The sequence below is a fragment of the Acartia tonsa genome, chromosome 2 (assembly GCF_053477335.1).
Source record: "Acartia tonsa isolate MP-2025a chromosome 2, ASM5347733v1, whole genome shotgun sequence".
Classification (NCBI taxonomy): domain Eukaryota; kingdom Metazoa; phylum Arthropoda; class Copepoda; order Calanoida; family Acartiidae; genus Acartia; species Acartia tonsa.
Window position 1 is genome coordinate 53,760,231 of NC_137261.1, and position 8,439 is coordinate 53,768,669.

Consider the following 8,439-nt stretch of genomic DNA (forward strand, 5'->3'; position numbering starts at 1 on the left):
AACTCTTTTTTATAGTATTAAATAGTAATGCTTTTATGTGTCTGAAGCTAAATATCTCGGAAATATCTAGACCGAATAGATTGTACTTTTCCGGAGAGCTTTACAAATGTTTTGATATAGTTTTAGGATACTTTCACGACACCCCCCCCCCCTTGCCGTAACCTAGAGGCCAAGAGCAAAGGAAGTAGTAATCACCATAAAGAACCCACATTATTTAAAACTACTAGGACCAGATGAATATAAATGTCAAAATGTACAAGAGCCGCGAAATATCCAATCATGCAGATGTGATTGCATACCTTCAACGACTCGTGCCTCAATTATTTACATATCAAAGCACTTGCTTAAGGCCTGTAAAGGGCCATGGAAATATTTCTTTTAAAACAAATAATGATTTAACTGTTTAAGGAAAAGATTTAGTTGTGGGCAGCTAATATTTACTATGGTTATTATCCGTAAATTGATCGCTTAGTTAAAGAAAGTAACGTGAACTAACGTGGAACTGAAAAATTTTTGGTTGAAAAGTTTGGACACTGCATGTTTATCAATATTGTGCAAAGTACCCAAAGACGACTAAAAAAGGCCATTATTATAAAACTCTGGGTATCATCATAATTTACGGTCTAATGACTTTTCCTCCCAAAATAAAGTTGAGTCTAGGAAAGTATTTCATAAGAATTTAGATATGGGTCTAATATATGTAAATCCCTTATTAAGTTCAACTGGTTTATTATAATACTTATTCTGACTTGTGTTTTTATCCTACCGATATGTACATTCAACAATTGTTTCTTGTTATAGTCTTTACCAAAGCTACTCTTTAAACGATAAAAAAGGTTATAAATGCTTTTAGACATTTGAACCATGCTTTCTATTTTCGCTTACTTTGTGTTTTGTGTGTTTAATGATTTATTTATCTTATTGAGAAAAAAAACATAAATTTCGGCTTACTTTAATATATCTTTCAGTATAAGAAAAATGTGTATAATTAATCTTAAAAACGCAATTTCATTAATAAATAAAAGTCTTTTGTATATTTAATCTTAAAAAGATTACTAGCACGAAAACACACAGGGGCTGATGTTCAGCCAATTAATTCCTATTAAAATTGTCGCAAAATTTAATATTTAGTTAGGGTAAAGTTGGCGTATAGCTTGTTTTTAATGTAACTGAAGGGGAGTGGGTAAAAGGGGAGAAAAAAGGGAAGGGGAAATTTTCCTTAAGAATTGTTTGTCAGAATCACATTCCCTTTTCCAATGTTTATACACAGTCAAATCATAAGCAGATTTTTTTGACACTTGCCTACACCTATCTCTGATTTTAATATAACAGTTTACCTTTGCTCCTCAGTTTAATAAAAAGCTGACATCAGACTGGATTAATTATCAGTTTCCTGTACAGATGTAGCAGTATAACATTTATACAAGAATATATGGATATACATACACTCCAAAAAATTGGACAAAAGGCTGAATTGGTGTAATTAATCTAAAGGGATAAGACAATGGTCGATAAGTTGAAGTACATCCCCAATGATGATACACACTTAGCTAACCAACCAATCAAAATTCACTTAAGGCATTTATTATAAAACTTTTCGGACCAGTTCAATGAAAATTGTCACCTCTTTTTCTCTGTGATTAATTCAGTGATATGTCATTAGACAGAAGAAAACAGACTTGAACTAGAATGAGTCCAGGTGTAGTACAATGTCAAATGGCCAATAGTTATTATTTATTAGATAATTTATCTCGAAACAGTTTTTCTCTTATCTCCTTCCCTTGCATCTCTAATCTATGTTATATTTATCCCATAAACTCTGAGGAATAAACAGTAAACTGTAAAAAAAAATATGTTGATTTAAATTGTTAATATAAAAAAATAGTATTCATGATAAAATACATTATGATATGAAATTGCAATTTAATATTTCAAAATTCCAAAGATATATAATATTAGCAGCTGACTTCAGAAAATCAGAAAATTTCTGCCAATTTAAAAAGAGAAAATAAACATTTCATACAGAGAGAGTCTTTAAAGTATAAAATTTACGCATTTTTAAGAGTGTTTGTATTAGATTATACGCAGAGCTAAATTTACACATATAAGATGAGAATACAAGATATATCTTTCTTTTTGTCACTCACTATACCAGTCTAGCAGCAATCTCTAGATACCTTTTTACATATTACACATGTAAAACAAGTGTTCTAACTTCCAGCAATGAAAGTAATCCTTATACTAAAGTAACAGGATGTTTGTCTGTCTGTGTGTCTGTCTGTGTGTACCGAAGGATCTCGCTAACCGCTAAACCGATCGGGTTTTCCTTAACAGGGTAGATTCTCATATGTCCTGGGAAGGTTTTTAACTATTTTGGGGGAGGGTACTACCACCCTTCCAAAAGAAATGACAAAAAAATTGAAAATTTTCTTAAAATCTGGGAGACTTCAGCGTCAAATAAGGTGGTATCGTACATAAAAAATTAACTTTAACAAACAAAAACATTTAAAGTGCCACTAGAGGCCTCTAGGGGCGTAGCCGCTAGTGTAATATAAAATAAGAGGCTAAGCCAATAGAACCTATGGACCCTAAAGGACAGAGAGGGGCTAGAAAAATTGCTTAAAATCATCCCAAGACTTTAATCAAAAAATATAAAAGCTTTTAACAATCACAGGACCTATATGAAGCCTACCTAAAATAGAGAACCCAATGGGCTCATTAGTTTTTGAGATCTTAAGCTTCAGATTTACTATTTTATTACTTGATATATGTTTATTTAAAATTATCTTTTTGTAGCTTTAAATTTTTGTATAATTAATTATTTGTATGGACTGACTCTAGCTAAATATTAGCTGCACTTTTAACAATGCAACATTGAATGTTCAAAATTAGAACTTATTTAAAAAATAAAACTAATGTGAATATTGAAATTATGGATATGTGCTTATATGTAGGTCTGAGTATGGTTTGTGTGCGCGCCACGCACACGGACAAGGATTAGGCGCTTTCACACAGAGTTCATTGTTGAGCAATAGACACCCTCCTTTCCCTTTTTTTCTTAATTAATTGAAATATGGGTGGGGGAGGAAGACACTGAAAGTCACTCAAAAAATTCTGACGTAATAAAAATGAGGAATGAGGAGAGTAAGAGTGGGAAAGAAAACCCCTAAAAGAGAGATGGATAATCCCTCATTTTTATGACGTCACATTGAGCGACTTTCACCGTCTTCGGGGGGGAGATGAGTGTTAGGATTAGGGCACTGTAGGAATAATCCCGCATGGGTTAAACACTAAATCAACTGTATGCCTTCAGGTTTAATGCTATCCCAAGCACTAATGATCCTTACTACTTGTTTATTTCTGTTTTAAAAATAATTTGTCTGTGTGTAAGTGCACATTGAGTGAACAGAACAACAGTCTGAGTGAATAATAAGCAGGGTAGGTTGGGACTTTGAACTGTCTATTATACTGGTACCCAAAGTTTTAAAAATAAGTTTTCTCATGCATTGGTTTAAAACTTTTGATGATTTTTATAAATTCTTGATTGGCCTATTCAGACTAGAAATGTTTAAAAGATTCATACAAAAAATTGTAATCTATAGAAGGGTTAATTTTGTTCTTTATAATTGGGTATGTACATCATTTTATCATCAATTGTCTTATCCCTTGAGATCCCTGGAAGTGAGTGAATGAGTTAAAGAGCGCGTTGCATTTCTTAAGATTGTTAAAAAGATGCTGTAAGTATTGTTGCAAAAAATGGGGACGAATTTCAAATTGATTTGACGGGGCTGATTTTTTTACGTCACAAGTGAAGGAAAACCCCCATCTCTTTTCTAGGGGGTTTCTTTCCCCCTTCCCTTTTCTTTCCCTTCACTTGTGACGTAAAAAAATCAGCCCCGTCAAATCAATTTGAAATTCGTCCCCATTTTTTGCACCAATACTTACAGCATCAGTTAAAAACAAATTTTCTGATTTGATAATAGTATTAGTCGTTTAGCATTAATAAATCTATGAAAAGAGTTTTGAATGTCAGACAAATTAAAGGCAAGTTAGATTTTGTTTTGAGTTTGTCAACATTAAACATAAATACAGAAAGATAGACAGTGTGATGGATCTTAAGTTTTGTAGAACACCCAGGCGTGTCAAAATAAAAAGCATATTTGCCGTACAATTTTTCAAAGTGTTATTTTAGTAAATTTAGTTTGTGTTAATCATTGCTTGTCTTATATAGAGATGTGTTCACAAACAATCAGTCCATAATATCAAAATAAGGGATAAAGGACGAATAAATAAGACAAAAAAAAATTCTCATTAAAGAAAGATAGGTAGTATGTTTGTGTGTCCGTTAAGAGTTTACAAATGGACGGTCAATTAAAGATTATCTTTTTATGATGTGTTTCATTGGTTTATTGGTTAAAATTAAAAAAAATTTCCAAATATCAACGTCGACATTATGTCCATCATAAGGCGTTACAATTGAATATTTTCAGTAAAATCAGGGACTAGGGAATGTGATTCAGAAAACAATTCTAAGTAAAAAATTCCCCACAACCCTTCTTACCCACTTCCCTTCAGCTACATAAAAATAAGTTTTAAGCTAACTCTAAGCCAACAAAATATACAATTTTTGACAATTTCAAATGGAATTAATTGGCTAAATCTCAGCCCCTGGGTAAACTAAATATCTACCGATTTTTTGCTCGAGAAACTAATCCATTTATCTGTGGTAGCAACTCTTTATTTCTTATGACTATGTTGTCTCCTTGTGTGTACCGTTTACTCAAAGCACTATTGGGCCAATACAAGTATGTTACATAGAGTGGTAAAAACAAGAAATAGGGGGGAAAATTAAATTATAGAATATATACTTCAAACAATATAAGAATTAAACCAACGTATAAAAACAGTTCTAAGTTAAAACAAATACATTTCATATAAGCACTATCAGCATTTGGCTAAAACAAACTTGTTTTATTAAGTGTTGAAATTATCCTATTATATAAAGTACCAAGCTTTTTTGTTTGTAGCGAAGGATCTCGCTAACCACTGAACCGATATGGTTCTCCTTTAGAGGAAAGCTTCTTACAGGCCCTGAGATGGTTTTAGGCTATTTTATTTTTATAAATAAGCCTGGGTATGGTTTTATGCTATTTTTTGCCATTCCATATCCCTTTGTATTTGAGCCCTAGATGCTAGGGTCGCAGCCGCTAGTTGATATAAATAAAAGTAGATTAGAAGCTTTTTATAGTGCCCATCAAAAATGACGTCATACAATACAAATGACCAATGATAAGCCAATACACAGACTAAATTACCAATTGCAGGCCAGTAAACATTATAAATGACCAATGGTAGCCACTTTTTATGGGCAATTAAAAAAATTTCGTAGGTACCAATCTCAGTACTTTTCGGCTGAAGCCAATGTAAGCTTGATACACATAGGTTTAAACTCTATAATGATGTAAGTATACAAACAAAAAAAGATTTCCAAAATCTTTTTCGATAAACTAACTTTTACTATATATTTATGTAAGTTTAAAAAAACAATAAACAAAAAAAAGAACGGCTCTCTAGTTGAATGAAATTCTGATATTTATGGGCATCCCCTTAACATCTGAGCGTCTTTAGTTCACACGCACATTACTTTTTGTTCAATTTTCGGTACTAGACATGACATTAGTAGAGCAGCTATAAAAATCTGTTTTGAACAATTTTGGTTGCTGATATAATCCTCATTGATTGGTCAGTTAGTTAATCCTGTAGAAGGAAAGGGGATGGAAGTTGTATTGTTATCTAGTCAGCTGCGAGTATCACTTTATTAGAGAATCCAAGTAATACTACATCGATTTGTATTAGTTTTCATTGTTGATAACAAAAAAAAACATTATTTTATCAAACAAAAAAATGCGATAAGCAGTTTTTTCTTAAAATGAAATGAGCATTTATTATGCACATGTTTAAAATGTTTAAATCATATCTAAATTGCATAAAATACATAAGCTACTTAAATCTAACAATAAAAGTACAAGTTATCTTATGAAAAAGGCGGCTTACAACTTAAAGCCTCTTATGAAAAATCATGCAGCCATTTTTGCATTATGTTGCTTTACTACAAAAAAGCATCGACATAGATCAGTATCATGGAGAAAAAAAAACATTGAAATTAGGTTAATATCGGCCAATTTTGGGTATTGTTTTATTCATGGAGGGAGGGGTAATTGGACTGAAAATTATACTGGTATATCACCATGGAATCTTATTTGTTGGATAGAAGTCATTTGGTAAATTCAATGCATTTTTATTGGTTGGGTACAAAACATAAGTGTCAAAACTAAAGAAGGGGTAATTTTGGTGATTTATATAAATTTATCGTCTATTGTCTTATCCTATTATATTAAGTTGTAAACGTTTTTGTCTGTCCCAAAGGATCTCGCTAACCGCTGAACCGATATTGTTCTCCTTTACAGTGAAGCTTCTTATAGGTCCTGGGAAGGTTTTAAACCATTTTTTTGGGAGGGTGTCTTCATTCCCCTTCCCCCCTCCAAAATTTTTTTTAACCTTTTGAATTCTCGAATTTAAAATGGGATGTGGTCTACTTTTCCCCCTCCTACCTTAAGTGCCCCTAGAGGCTTCTAGGGGGCGTAGCCGCTAGTCTCTTTCTAAAGTAAATAATACATTTCTCTATTCCTGAGATATTATATTACAAAATACATTAGTCACCGCCTTATATAGCACAAATTGATTGACACATAAAACGTGCATCTTTTTTATATAACTCAACGCATCTCCTTATAATCCCTTACTCTTAGCTGACACTTCTTCTATTTTTTTTATTCGTACTTGAATTTTTGAATTCAGAAGTCATAATTCACATTATAAAAAACCTATTTGCCTAAATATTTTCTAAATGTTTCGGTATGTATTTCTTGTATTCCCTGGCAAGTTCGAACCCATTAATCCCTGTTTCCTTACACCAAATTTCCTAGAGAATGAGTGTGTTACGCGGCATTCCTAACTATCTCCGCGCGGCGCGTGGCTTGTAAACGGACAAAAGAAACGCGCACTTTTCCTTTGATTAGTCCCACGTGAGGAGCTACGTAAATGAAAATAATGTATTGCTTGAATATACATGCGCTCTGATGTGTGGAATATCTCAAATAAGCCTTCCTGCTTAGTTTGACATCATATGTGGTAAGAATTTATCTTTTAATTCTTGAAAATAAGCGTAGAATGGTATAATTTTATGAAGAAATTTAAATCATTAATTTTTCAACAAATAGACCATTTAACTGCTAAGTTTTGACATACGAATATTTTCCTTTATATTATTGATCATTTTATTCCAAAATTATCAATTTCTGATGCTGTTTAATATGATTCGTGCCAATTTAAAGTTTTTTAGAAATTTTATATTTCTTATTAAATTGAAATCACGCAACCTCGATGTTACAAAAAATAACAATTAATTTTATGTATTTAATTCTTATATTTTTGTTTTAGACTCACTGTTTTCATGGTAATAAATACACATTTGTAAACTTCGCTATGTTGGTCATTCGGAGGGCTTGGAGATAAGATTTCGAGAATGGCTAGGCATGCGTTCCGAAACAATGAAAACAAGACAGAACAGATGGAACTAAGAACAATCTGTGAAGTTTTGTAAATGTGTTGGTTGTGATACCTTACCACACATTATTATTATAGTCATAATCAGTACAGTTAACTTTAGTGACAATTATGGGTCCTAAAAAGAATAAAGGTGAACAATTGAGTAAGCGGCTGCGTCCAGCCGTTGATGCCCTAACCAGTGAGCTAAATAGAGTGATGAAGTTGGTCAGTGATACTTCAGAACTTAATGTTAGACATCTCACTAAGGAGTCAATCCTTGTCCACGACAAGTTTGAAACGTTCGACAGCATCATGGGCGGTTTTAGCAAGCTTGGTTTGAGAATCCAAGAGCTTGATGAGTTTAGTGACATTTATTCTGATATAGTTACTGTACAAAAAGACTATAGTGCCTTGAAAGATGCTCTTGATGCTATAGAAGAGCTTAGTGACATTCAAAGTGTTGTTGATGTTGTTGGTGATAATTTGCCTAACCATCAGGCTGAACTTTATGATCGATGTTTGAAGATTGTGAAAGTTATTAAAGGGCCATATTTTCCCTTGCCTGATGCAATTATAAACACTTTGTCTGCTTTGATGAAACGGCTGGCTGAGGTTAAGCTTGAACCTGTGAAGCCACCCACGACGACGGCGGGTGCCTCGACAGCATCGCAATTTGTGTCACCGTTTGGCACATCACAGTTCGCCGCCGGTTCTATGTTCACGCCAGGATATATGAATCGTGTCGACGAACGTCTTCTTCCATCTTTCGACGGCCTGGAAGCATCCTACGTAAGTTTTAAAGACACTTTTAAAAAGCTTACTGTAGGACAA